Source organism: Prionailurus bengalensis, chromosome E2 (genome assembly GCF_016509475.1).
Source record: "Prionailurus bengalensis isolate Pbe53 chromosome E2, Fcat_Pben_1.1_paternal_pri, whole genome shotgun sequence".
NCBI classification, from domain to species: domain Eukaryota; kingdom Metazoa; phylum Chordata; class Mammalia; order Carnivora; family Felidae; genus Prionailurus; species Prionailurus bengalensis.
Genome location: NC_057352.1, coordinates 16,153,342 through 16,166,952, shown reverse-complemented (window position 1 = coordinate 16,166,952; position 13,611 = coordinate 16,153,342). Strand labels below are relative to the sequence as shown.

The following is a 13,611-nucleotide window of genomic DNA, read 5'->3' as shown; positions in this document are numbered from 1 at the left end:
CTGAGAGTTCCCCTTAGCCTGTAACTTCAATAACATTCGGTGGTGTCACAGTCTGACATTTTGGCCAGTCGGCTGTGCGTGAAGTGGTCACACGTTGCTGCTTTCCCCCAGCAGTTTCTCTGCAGAGGCCTGTCTTGAGCCACTCTACCGCGGAGTTACTTAGGCTAGGCTGGAGGTGGGACAGTGAAGTCCCCAGAGCCCTATAGCATGATGCTTATCCTCTGTGGGGGACAGGAAATGAGGATGTGAGACCCTGGAAGTCAGTGACCCAGCCCTAGTCATATCTGTGGACTGAATCAATCAATGAAAGAACTAGTGCTAAGTCGTTAGTGTGTTATTAATAGAATATAGGTCATAAGAGAAAAGATGATTAATTGCAAGATGATCTCAGCGGCTGCCATACAGTGTAGCAGTTGAGGGCCTAGATTTTCCCAAGGCAGAGTCTTTTCTTCGCACAGCAGCTTTTCTTTGTTGGCAGGTGGGTAGAGGCAGTTGAATGAACAGATATTTTCCTAAGTCCCTATTCCAAAGGTGGGATGAGGATGGGCATAATGGGAATCTTCTCTAAATGGAGGATGATTGAACCTCTTTATTAATAGGTGGGTAGGTCCCTGTGGCCCCAATGTGAAGCTCTGGTAAAGTCTAGAAAGGAGAAGGGAGCTTGTAGCAAAAGCCCCCAGTGAGCTGGGTTCTCCTTTACCTTAAGTCTTAGTGTCTAGATCAGCCACTTGCACAGCGAGCTGCGCGGAGGAGAAAGGTCTGGCTGCCCCCAACGGGCACTTGGTCAGGAGGAGTGTGTGTGCCCTGGGCGATCTTAGAGGGTAGATGAACACTGGCCAGGGTTGTGTGTCCTGCTCTAAGACAGAGAGCAGCAGAGGAAGCCACCATCTCTGGGCACAGGGAGAGAAAAGAGCCGGTGCCTCGTCCTAGCCTTTGGGGCTAGTAATCCTGCCCACTGGAAGGGCAGGTGCCAGCCACCGTCGTAATCTCTGACCCGTCAGATCAGCCACCACTTCTTGACCTGGTCTGCAGGGAGGACCAAGCCAAGGGGAGTGGAGAGGTGTAAGCGGATGATCCTTTCCGTACGAGCTGAGATCAAATCCAAGGGAAGAATAGAAATGTGAGGCCCAGAAGTACAGGAGCAGAAAGGCCCGGGTGCTCGGGCTGCTTTGGGATCAGAGAGCAGCACCCTGGCTGGTTGCCCCTGCAGAAGCATCTCACTTGGAGCCATGGCAATAATGCCTGCTTCATTAAGATGTCAGTGAGGATCAAAACCAAGGTCCGTAACATGTTAATCCTTTGAAATGTGATAGAAGAGATCGGCTTCCCATATGTTACTGTCGAGTGGTAGAACTTCTGTCGGACACTTCCCTGAAAGCCCAATTTTTAAAGCAGAAAAAAAGTGGAGCTGCTGTGTTGCTAAATGGGGGCATGGGGTTCCGCAGCCTCACCCGCTGCCTCCCCTTACCCTCTGCAGTCTCGCCTGGGGACCGCACCTCTGGACCCTCTAGAGAGGCCTGGCTCTGCCTCCCCCTGGGCCCAAACAAGCCACATAAGCGTTCTGAACCTCAGTCTCCTTATCCATCAAGTGGACGGTTCAAACTGGATCAGAGTGTTCTTCACCCAGTTCCTATGGACAGCAGCTTCAGAGCCCTTTGGATTTTTGAAACACAGTACTTTGTGGGGGTATTTTTTCCCCCTCTTTCTGGAGAGACATGACATAGTTTTGTTTTGTCAGCTTCTTAGAAAGGATCGTGTTCACCGAAACATGAAGGAATGCTGTATTGATTTCTGAGGTCCCTTCCGGTTCCATCAGTCAGTGATTTCTGTTGTAAATGACAGAATCTTCCCAGCTCAAACTGGCTTAAACTGCACAAGGAAGTTAATGGCTTTGGGACCTGAAAGTCCCAGAGCTGGCCTGACTGGAGCCAACACTCAGGTATTCTTGTCAGGAAGCTATCCTTCTCCACTTCTGGGTTCTGCCTCTGTCAGCTTTGACTTCTTTCTCCGGTGCCCCCCCCGCCCCCCACCTCCCAGGTGGCAGAGAGGCCTTCAGCAGCCCCTACCTTCCTTCCATCCCATCCCTTTCCCCCCAGTAATTCCAGCAAACTTTCCAGGGCCTACTCTGATTGGCCCTGCTTAGATCATGTGTCCCTCCCAGAGCCAATTGCTGTGGCTGAGGGGAGGAACCAGTCAGACTGTGAGTCAGGCCAGGCTATCCCCTCACCCCAGCTTCTGTCATCTAGGATTCTGTTTCTTGGTATAAACCCTGGGAAGCGAGATGCGTGGCCCCGTGACCAGGTGGGCTGTTGCTCTGGCGGGTGTGCTGGGATCGATGAGGCAAGTCCGAGGGCCTCTTCCCTTCCCAGGTGGTGTGAAGAGGGGCCCTGGGAGGTCTGGGGTCCTGGCTGAATTGCTGACCCTGTAGCCCACCTTTGCTGCCATTTCCACAACCCCTCAGCATCGTCCTCTCTGCTGTGACCCTCCCATGTGTGAGGGATCCCACACTGGTGGGTATGACAGCTCCCTCCAGTCAGAGAGACGTGGCACCACCACACGTCACTGCTGATGTGACTTTAAAGAGCCATATACATCACTCTAGAGAAAGGAAGGAGGAAGAATGAGAGTGGCAGAAAAGCAATTTCCGCTGTATTTTAAAAGGCAGCTATTAAAATGTTACAGGAGCTTTATTGCAGGGGCTTTCTGATCATCCCAGGAATTTTTTTAATGGAAAGTCTGGTGATAAAGGAAATGTTCCGGGTGCTTCTGGTTCCCTCATGCCCTGTCAAGCATCTTGAAAACCACAATTGTCAGGGCTTCATAGACCAGCTTGGGGGAAAGCCAACTACCCAAGAGACTATTTCTGAGTTTTTAAAGAGTGTGTGTTTTTCTGTATTTGCTGTTTCTATGTATAGTAACTCTGTCTAATTTCATTTTGTGCTTTCCTAAATGCCTTGGTAGTGAGCTATGGGAATTGTCAAGAACTGCACTCAACTCTGCCCTTCTGTGTAATTGAGTCATTTGGTTTTGTGAACAAATGGAAATTCAGGTCAACCTGCTTAAGTGTAAAAAGAAGCATTTGCACTTACTTCCTGGGACATTGTACACTGAATAGCTTCAGGTGTGGCTAGATCCAGAGCCTCACATGAGGTTGCCAGGACCCTGTTTCCTTGTACTTCGTGGCTCTGTATTCTTTTGTGTTGGTTTTGTTGTCAGATAGGCTCTGAAGCAGCTCTGTGTATATATCCAACCAGCTAAGCAGTGCCCCAAGAGAAATAAACCCATCTCTTTCCCTATAGTCCCAGGATATGTCCTCAGACTGCTTTTATTGAACCTAATCACCATGGCTTCAATGCCAGGGCTACCCCGAGCCATCTCTGAGGCAAGGAGCAGGAAAGAGGAGGTTAGTGGCTTTGTTGGCCAGACCTGTATTGTATGACTAGCCCTCCAGGACCCCTTCCCATACAGTGTTCACAAGGATCTGAATCTGACCCACACTTCCCAGTTATTACCTTCCCTAGGAATCTGCTCTGCCTTTTCCCTATTGAGATTCTTAATCCTGGGTCCATAGACCCTTGAAGGGTCCTTGGATAGAATTTAGAGGATCGCGAAGTTGGCTGGGAAAAAGGTTACATCTTTATTCCCTCTGCCATCTGGAATTTAGCATTTCCTTTTCTTCAGAATGAGAGCCAAAGCTATAGTTGTATTGCAGTACCTGTGACTTTGTCACCACTAGAAATTAAAAATATTTCCATATCACATTACGATTGTTGCAGATATTGCAAAATATCACTTATGCTCATCTGTTTCTAAATTACTATGGTTATTGGACACACCATTAGGATCTTATAATTTAAAGCATTCATAAAGAAGCACGAATATTACTGTATCTCAGATTAGGTTTTATTTTACAGATACTTTGATATTTTAATATAGTTGGTTTCCTTTATAGCCTTGGGTGTTGTATCTTGTTGACTTAAAAACATGATTCTGAGAAGGAGTCCACACTCGTCTTTGGCAGGCTGCCCACAGGGCTGAGAAAAGTTAAGAACCCCTTTGGGTTTCTCCAGGAACCTCTAGGAGCAAGATTATTGAAGATATCCTGATTCCTAGATTCTGGAGAGCTGGCTAGCTACTCGCTAGGTTTCCTTCCTGAGAGCTGGCTGGAGTTTGAGCTCAGCCTTGGTGTTTGAGTAGCGTTTGGGCATCATGCTGTTGGGGAAAGGGAGGCATTATCTGCCTGTAGTTAGCTCTCTTTTCATTGACCGCCATGGCCACTGACTTAGCCACATGGTCAGGAGTAGGTGAGTAGGCTCTGGAGCCAGGCTTCCTGGGTTCATCCCATCTGTAATATACTTTTGACTGGCCGGGCAGCTTCAGCTAGTGAGTTGTTTTTTTTTTTTTTTTTTTTATCCATTCTGTGCCTCAGTTTCCTTTTCTATAGCATGAATGTAATCATAAACATCTATTTCTTAGGGTTATTGAGAGAGTGAAATGAGTTAGCACATGTCTGCTAGGACATGGCCTGGCACATGGGGAGTGAGAGTCATTATTTAATGGCCATTCCTTATAGGAAGGTTCTGGATTATCCTCTCAGATCTCATCTCCCTGACTTGGTAAACCTGGTGTAAACAGAAACATGAGGGTGAACAATACAGACAGTGGAGACACTCATTCATCCATAAAATATCTATTCAAATATGAACAACCATACTAAGTATTTTAAAACATAAATTAATACTATAAAGTTACAAGTCAGGACAAGTGCTATTTATCTCTGCCACTTCTCTATTCAAAATTGTCTGAAGGAAATATCCTTATAATGGCCTTCCATCTGCCCCTATCACCTCCCTGCCCTCGTCTCCGACCACTTGCCCCCTCACTCACCCTGTGCCAGGCACATGGGCCCCTTGCTCCTCCTAAAATTCTCCATATACATACCTTGCCTCAGGTCCTTTGCACTGGCCATTCCCATGGCCTGGAATGCTCTTGCACAGAAAGTCACACAGCCTGTGGTCCTCCTGAATTAAGGTGTCTGTACTGTGGCCACTCTTGCGAACAGCAGGCCCATCATTCTCCTCAGCCTGCTTAGTTTCCATCAAGACTGCTGACTACTCCCTGACTCCGCATCATGTATTTGTTTTATTGTCTTCCTCCTTTACTGGAATGTCTTCTGTCTGAGGACAGCAGTGTTGTCCTGGTCACTGGTGTTCCCTTGGTGCCTAGCACAGAGCAGGTGTTCAGTAAACATTTGTTGAGGGGGTGAATTTGTAAATGACAGAAACTGCGGCAGGAAGGCTCAGACTGGCCAAAGACATAACCTTGTGTTGTTCTTCTCCACAGATGCACGGTCTTTGACATTGGCTCTCGTGGGACCCTCAAGGGACACTAGTGCCCAGAACACACTGAGGGTGAGTACAGTGTGGCTGTTTGCTTAAATTTTATAACTAGTCCATATAGGTCTCTATTATCTTTAAAAATTACTTGAAAAAGTATTGAGGGGAAAATGAAAGTCTCCTTCACTGTCCTATGCATCACCTGCAAGTCTAACACCTTCCCTGAGAGCTAATTACGTCAGCAGTCAGGTGGGTGTCATGACAGACCTCTTCCCGTGAATATTCCTACTTAACGCACATGCGCACTTACATACTTCGCAGCACAAAGAGAAGAGAAGTCATGCTGTATGTGGGTGCTTCCGCAGCGTGTTTCCCACCATCCCTAGCAGCAGAGTATCTCGGAGATCTTTGTTCGTGGCTCACATCTGTGTTTCACACTCTTTTTTAATTCAATTTTTTAAATTTACACAGAATAAAATTCACTCTTTGGCGTACAGTTCTCTGAGCGTAAGCAATTGCAATGTTTGTGTAACTGCCCACCACCACCAAGAGACAGACTGGCCCCCTCACCCACCCTGTGTGGATGTGCTCTTCCTCTGTAGGCTGAAGATACAGTGTAGGTACTGACACAGAATTAAAACATGTACATATAGCAAATAGCTGTGAGATAAAGATTTTGAATATGTTATAATTAGGTTTCTGGGGACTTTGCTAGTGAACATCCTGTTCTGTGTCTTTGGCATAGGCAAAGCGATGGCACTCAGTTGCCAGTGGGGCATTCCAAAATGAGGGCGCCAACCTTTGTTGGCAGGATGCCATGCGGGTGCTTGGGAGTGAGGGCGCTGTCTGATCCTCGAAGCACCAAATGCCCCTAATGGTATGGCAGGTGGAGAACAGAAGATTCTGACGTCCAGACTCTGCCCGGTTTGTGTAACCATGATGTTGGCTAAGTTGCAGGGACCAGCGGGTTGACCCTTGGGAACCGAGTGAATCTAGACAGCAGCTTCTCTTCTTGGCTGCTTATCGGGTCTCTTCACCTTCCTTCATCCTGGCCCAAGGCTCTGCCCAGGTACTTGGAGCGTGTTCATGGAACAGTCTCAAGGGGCTGCATTTCCATCAAAGGATGCTTCTCAGCACAGTTTCTTTATTAGCTCTTTTATTTTGAAGGAATTTTAGACCCCAGAAAAGTTACACCAAGCGTGCAGAAAGCTCACGTACCTACCCTTCACCCAGCATCCCCTAATGTCACCATCTTAGGCAGCCTTGGCACACCAGGAAATGAGCACTGGTCCAGTACTGTGAACTAAGAGAGTTTAGTCAAGTTTTGCAGTTTTCCACTGATGTCCTTTTCTTTTCTTTAAAAAAAAATTTTTTTAAGGTTTATTTATTTTTGAGAGAGAGAGCAGGGGAAGAGCAGAGAGACAGGGAGACAGAAAATCTGAAGCAGGCTCCAGGCTCTGAGCTGTCAGCACCGAGCCTGACGCAGGGCTGGAACCCATGAGCTGTGTGATCATGACCTGAGCCAAAGTCAGATGCTTAACTGACTGAGCCACCCAGGTGCCCCCGTGATGTCCCTTTTCTGTTCCAAGATCCTATCCAGTATGCCACACTGTGTTTAGTCGTCATGTCTCCTTATTCTCATCCAGTCTGTAATGGTTCCTCAGTCTTTCTTTGTGCTTCATGACCATGCCAATAAATATGCCTTTGATCACCTACTGTTGTGTTCTAGATACTGGGGATTCAGGAGTGAACAAAGCAGAATCCTTTCCCTGTGGGAATGAACATGCTACTGGAGAATAGAACAGACAGACAAGTGAATGTAGGAGAAGTCCGTAAGACAGGAATGGGGCTGCCTAGGAGGAACAGGAGTGATTTTAGGCGAGGTAATCCGGGAAGGCCTCTCTGAGGAGGCCCTGAATAAGAATAAGGCTCCCAACCTAATTCGTCCACCAGCCAGCAGGAGATCTAAATAAATTATCTCACTTCGAAACAGGGTTTCAGGAATTGCAGCAACAGGACACTGTTTCCTCTCGGTGGGGCAGCCCCTTCTTAGCTCTCGCCCTTTGTTGCCCTGTAAAAATGCAAAGCATTGCCAGATCCTCTGACATTTTTTTTTTCCTGATAGACAGCAAAAATGAAGAATTCTTGCTAGTCCAATAACCCAAATTATGCTACATCAGATAACTTTTAGTGATTCGTGGATGAACATATTTTGTTTACGTTGTATTTGTTTATTATTATTATTGATTAAATTACTTTTGTAACAAAGATAACCGATTTTTCATTTTGGTAGTAATGTAGATTCCATTTTATTTTATTTTAGAGAAAGAGAACACGAGAGAGGGAGAGGGGCAGAGGGAGAAAGAATGCCAAGCGGGCTCCGTATGGAGCCCAATGTGAGGCTTAGTCCCACAACCCTGGGATTATGACCTGAGCTGAAATCAATAGTCAGATGCCCAACTGACTGCTCCACCTGGGGGCCCCAGTAGACTCGTGTGTGTGTGTGTGTGTGTGTGTGTGTGTGTGTGTGTGTGTGTGTGTTTAAGTTTAAAAATGAATTGGTTTACTGGGGCTCCTGGCTGGCTCAGTCGGTGGAGCATGCAACTCTTAATCTTGGAGTCGTGAGTTCAAGCCCCACATTAGATGTAGACATTACTTTAAAACAAATAAATAAAAATAAAAACGCATTGGTTTAAAGAAAATACTAAGTAAATAATTGCATAGATGGGACTAGATGCAGCTGAAAAGAAGAACAGAACACAGTGACTGAGGCTCGGTAGGCACTATTCTAATTCAGTTTCCCACTCTTTCTCCTCTAGTTCTGGGGTTCTCATCCAGGGACCTGAATAGAGGTTGGCAAACAGTTACCACAGACAGGTGCCCTGAGCCATTTGTGTTATGGTGGGTCCATCAGCCAGGAATGCTTTTAGCTACAAGAACAGAAAACCCAGCTTGCAGCATTTTAAACAACCGAGCATTGATTTCTCTCCCATAACAACAAACCTGAAGGTATTTGGTTAGTTCAGAGGCTGAGTGGTGTCCAGCCTGGAGCTTCTTTGATTTACTCGGCCTTCCCTCGCGATTACAAGATTAGTGCTGTAGCTCCAGTCAGAACAAGGAGGGGAAGGCCAACACCCAGCCACACGTGTTTTCCTTTTCTGGACCACTTACGGATTCTCCCCAAAATCCTCCCACAAGGTTCCACTTACATCTCCCTGGCCAGCAATGTGTCACGTGGCCTCCCCTAGCTCCAAGGAAGGTGGGAAATTTCATGTAGCTTTTTCAGCCTCTCCTGAGGAGGAAGCCAGAGGAAAAGGGAATTGAGAGTGTCAGTCGGGTTAGCCAGCCAACAGTGTCTGGCTCCACAGGGGAAGAGAAACAATAATAATTAACATTAATGGGTACTGACTCTGTGCCCAGCCCTTCTGTGAGCACTTTACATGCATGATCTCATTCACCCCTTGTACCCACCCTGTGAAGTCGCTGCTATGATCTCCCCACAGGAATGACTTGGAAACTGAGGCACAGAGTGGTAAAGCCACCTGCCAAGTCAGGGAGCCTGGGTGGGGACCTTTGCAGTCTGTCTCCAGAGCCCTCGCTCTTGGCATTACACTTGGTTACCTCATAAGAGGTAGCCTGGGGTCCCCAGACTGCTGGCTGTGTGACCTCGGTTTTAAATTCTTCCAGCAGGGGAGGAACAGGGCAGCGTGTTTTCTTTGGGGAAGTTTCGGTCATTACAAAGCTTTCTTGTGAATCACATCCGCCCTGTGCTCTACCTTTCCCTGGTCCTGGTCCAGTCCTGGTGAGCCAGCACCGCACATCTTCCTGGCTTGCAGACGGCTGAGAAGGCTAGTCATGGCCTCCCCTTTCCAAAGAAATTTTACCTGTGCTTTTAATGCATCTTCCTAGAATGAGGCTCAGGCCTTGTTTCCTTTCTTGGGGTTCTTCTGGCCGATTCAACACACATTCAACGTGCTCCTTCTCTGTGCCTACTCCTGAGGGGTAGTAGCCTCATGGCTGGTGGACCCTGCACTTAATGGGGCTCCTCCTCCCAGGAAGGAGGGAGGCCCTCAGTGACAGTGACAGCCCAGAGCAGTTCAGGGCTGTATGGGGGAAGCCCAGGGATGGTGGACCCCGGAGGTGGCTAGCCAACCTGGAGGTCATCTGGGGCTCCTGGAAGCAGCTTTGGGCCTTAGAGAAGAGAGAGATTCATCAAGGAGCAGTTTGCCCTTCTCCACTCCCCCTGTCTTCAGTGAAACTCCCCTTTCTTCTTTCTGAATCGCCATCCCTTCCTCTGTAAAATTAGGGGTTTGGACTTGGGTTTCCATCCATCTGTCTCGTAAACATTGGTCATTTCCCATTTCCTGCTCTTGTGCTGGGCACGAGGCTTACAGGGCGGCCCTCCTGGAGAGAGAGTATTGTGGGAGAGATCTCTGGGTAAACAGCCTGGAGCGATGGGAGTTCTAATAGGGGAAAGCCACAGGACTGTGGGAACTTGGGGGGACACCGAACCCTAACTTGACATTTCAGGGCAAGTTTCTTGAAATCGAAATGGTGAAATCAGGAATGGTTTGACGTGGCAGCCAAGAGCAAGAGCTTCAGAGTCCGGCTACGCGCAGAGCAGGGAGTGTAACCCAGGAGCTTCCTAACCCTTGAGAATTGAAAAGTGATTATGGGGCCGCCTGGCTGGCTCAGTCGGTTAGGCATCTGATTCTTGATCACAGCTCAGGTCTTGATCTCGGGGCCGTGAGTTCAAGCCCCGCATTGGGCTCCATGCTAGGCATGAAGCCTACTTAAAAAAAAAAAAAAAGAAAGAAAAGTGATTATGAATCTCAAATACTTAAGAGTAGTGCCTGGCACAAAGTAGCGACATAATACATGAGATGGTGGTGGTAGTGGCCGCAGTGACAGCGGCAGTGGTGGTGGCTTATATGCCTTAGCCTTGCCTGTGTGTCCCAGGTTAGGCAGCTTCGTCTCCAGCCTGTAAGATAGTAAGCACTAGCTGGTGGTGTTATGATTACTTATTTACCAAATAGGAGTGTTTACCTTGTGCCCAAGCTGGTATGGTGCCAGGATTAGCAGTGCTGTGCTCTGGGGACACGGCTCGTTCAGCTGAGACCTGGGCCAGAAATCTCACAGGAGCAGAGCAGGGTGTCTCTGTTGTGTATTGGAAACCCACTGTTGTTGGCTTCCCAGTCCTTTTCCACCTAACCAGTCCCTGGGCCTTTCAGCACTGGCTGCTAGCACGTGGGCTGCCCTTGACCTCTGCGGCCAGAACGCATGGATGCTCTGCTCAGCCCATCAGCTGAATCCCAAATTAGACCTGACAGTGTGATTTATTCTCTGGGATGGAGCTGGAAGGGCAGAACCCCAGTGGGTGATTCCGAGGGAAGGTTGTCAGCCCGAATTAGCCCGGGCCCTTTCATGCAGTCTTGCTGGTTCAGCTTCCTCTAGCTAATAGGGTTTTCCAGGGTGTTGCTGGCTTCTGAGCCTCCTCCTGTCCCCAGGGGCTGAGACTTGACTGTGATCCCTGAGGAGCTGTGTCTGATGAGGGCCCCGAGGTGGGCTCTTTCTGAAGGGAGTGGGGACTCTGGGTCCTTTCATCGTTTGCATCAGGAATTGAAAGTGGCAATTCCCCAGGGAGTAGTCGGTCTGTCCACACACACACACCCCCACCCCCCACCCCCTCACCGCCTTCCTTTCACTGAGGTTCTGTTCTGGCAACAGGCCACGCACAACCTTGATACTCACCTCCCAGTCTGTGATCGCCCTTGTCTCTGCGTCTAGCTGCCTTCCTTCCATCTCAGGAATGCTAGCGATAGGCAAGCTTCTGCTGCGATAACAGGTTGACCCTGAAATCCTAGAAGTTGGAAATAACGAATGTCAATTTCTTACTTGTGACACAAGGCAGGTTAGGTTGGCAGGGGGCACTTTACCTTGTACCTCAGAGATGCAGGTCGATGTGGGCTCCAGTCTTGAAGCCTCATGACTAGAACACATAGCCTCCAGGGTCACCGTGGCAGAACAGGGAACTAGAGACTCCCACAGCACAGCACTTAGATGCTGAGGCCCAAAGTGACACAGTTCACTTCCACTCGCACCCAGAACTAGTTACATGGCCCTGCCTAGATGCAAGGGGCTGGAAATGTGGAGGTACGTGGGTATTCAGTGAACACTAAATGTCCTGGCCACAACAGTCAGGTGTGGTATTTATTAAGCACCTTCTGTGGGCCAGACCCTTTAGAGCTTTGGCAATACAAAGGGGTCCTCACCTTCCTGGAACTCATTCTCAGTGGAGGAAACAGAAGTTAAGTAATTACAAAAACAGCTGTGTGATTGCATCTGTGCTAAGTGCCCTGATGGAGGAACCAGCAGGGCATATCTAAGGGGAGTCTGATGTGTTTTGGAGAGATCAGGAGATGTCTGTTGTGAGGACTGACATTTGCAAGGAGGCCTGAAGGATCAGTAGACTTTAATGGAATGCGAGGGAGCTCTGGGCTAGAAGAGTTTGACTCTGCGAAGGAACAGGACGAAGGCCAGTGTAACTGCAGGGTCACTACAGGGAGAAGTCAGGAGGAGATGGGTATTTGGAACACCTATCTTTTGGAGCTGTTGGAAGAACTGAGCTCAGTCATTGTTTCAGCAAATACTGAGTTCCTGCCCTTTGGCAGGCAGAGTTTCAGGTACTAGGGGCAGAGCAGTGAACAAGACAGACAAATGCCCCTGCTCTTGTAGAGCTGAAGTTCTAGAAAGAGGACCTAGACAATAAACAAGAAAAGCAAATAAGGTGATTTTACCTGGTTAAAAAAATATATATGTATGACCAATAAATAGGGTACTTTGTAATAGAGAGTGTATAGCTCGAATGTTTTTGCCGGTAAATGACAGAAAACCCCATGCATGCTGGCGTAGGCAGTCAGGGAATGTGTGGGCTTCCCAAGTCCAGAGGTTCTTTGGGCTATCTCTTGGGCTTGTGACATGGTAGCTCAACAGTGGTGTTGAGGACCCAGGTTCCTTCTGCCACAGCTCTGCTGTTCCTGATGCTGCCTACACTTTAGGGCAGGTCCCTTCCACAGTCCTAGTGTGGCAGTTAGGGACACTAGGGGCACTCTCCTTTGGGAGCAGAAGCTTCTGCCAACTGTGTGTGCCCCAGGGACCTCTGCTAGCTCACTTTTGTGGGTAATGAACTGTAAGGGCGGTGGGAGGGCAATGGGGAGGCTGCTGCCATAGTCCAGATGGGAGGCGATGGAGGACAGGACCAAGGTGGGGGGGAAGGGGGGGCAGCTTGGGAGGTGGAGTGGACTGGGCTTGCTAATGGCATGGCTGCTCAAGAGAAGGACTGCTGAGCAGACACACACACATACACTGACACAAACGTCCACCTTGCACTGTCTTCTTCCTGTCAAAGCCATGGTACACATTTGCACATTACAGACTCAGAAATCTTGCAGAAAAGATCCTGCATCTTCGCCTACGAGACCTTATTTTTTATTTTTTATTTTTTTAATTTTTTTTTTCAACATTTATTTATTTTTGGGACAGAGAGAGACAGAGCATGAACGTTTATTTATTTTTGGGACAGAGAGAGACAGAGCATGAACAGGGGAGGGGCAGAGAGAGAGGGAGACACAGAATCGGAAACAGGCTCCAGGCTCCGAGCCATCAGCCCAGAGCCTGACGCGGGGCTCGAACTCCCGGACAGCGAGATCGTGACCTGGCTGAAGGTCGGACGCCACCGACTGTGCCACCCAGGCGCCCCGAGACCTTATTTTTTAAAAGACACTTAGTAACATGTTCTACAAAAGATCTGAAAAATCTTGCTTTAATGGTTCTCATCCTCACCGCATATTAGAGTCATGTGGGGAGTTTTAAGAAACCCCAAGGCCTGGGCCCCACCCCAGACCAGTCCATTAGAATCACCAAGGGTGGGACCAGGCGTGGGATGTTTACTTTAAAGCTCCCCAGATGTTTCCAGGGTGCGGCCAAGGGTGAGGACTACTACTTTATCGTATCCTTGGGTGAGCTTCACATTTATTAACCTGTATTGTTTGTTCGCCTCTCTGATTATCAAAGTAATGCTTGTTGTTTAAAAAGAAATCAAAGGACTCAATCCTCCAAGATGATCACGATTGCAAGCTAATGTGTTCCTTCAAAATCTTTTTAAATACTTGGGCTAAAAAACCACATGTGTCCTATAACGTGTTTCCCATCTTTTCAAAGAGTTTTTTTTTTTTTTTTTTTTAAGTTTGGGGGCCTACTTGAAATGTTTAGGGAT

At 48.1% G+C, this 13,611-nt stretch overlaps 1 protein-coding gene across 4 annotated transcripts in view; it reads left to right on the top strand.

Annotated features, from left to right (window-relative positions):
* SIPA1L3 (signal induced proliferation associated 1 like 3) overlaps positions 1-13,611 on the top strand; it is a 238,986-nt gene that overhangs the window by 88,551 nt on the left and 136,824 nt on the right. For all 4 annotated transcript variants that reach the window (XM_043599043.1, XM_043599038.1, XM_043599039.1 and 1 more), the window contains one exon: positions 5,344-5,411. The gene's annotated coding sequence lies outside the window, so the exon portion shown is untranslated. The remainder of the gene's footprint in view (positions 1-5,343; positions 5,412-13,611) is intronic.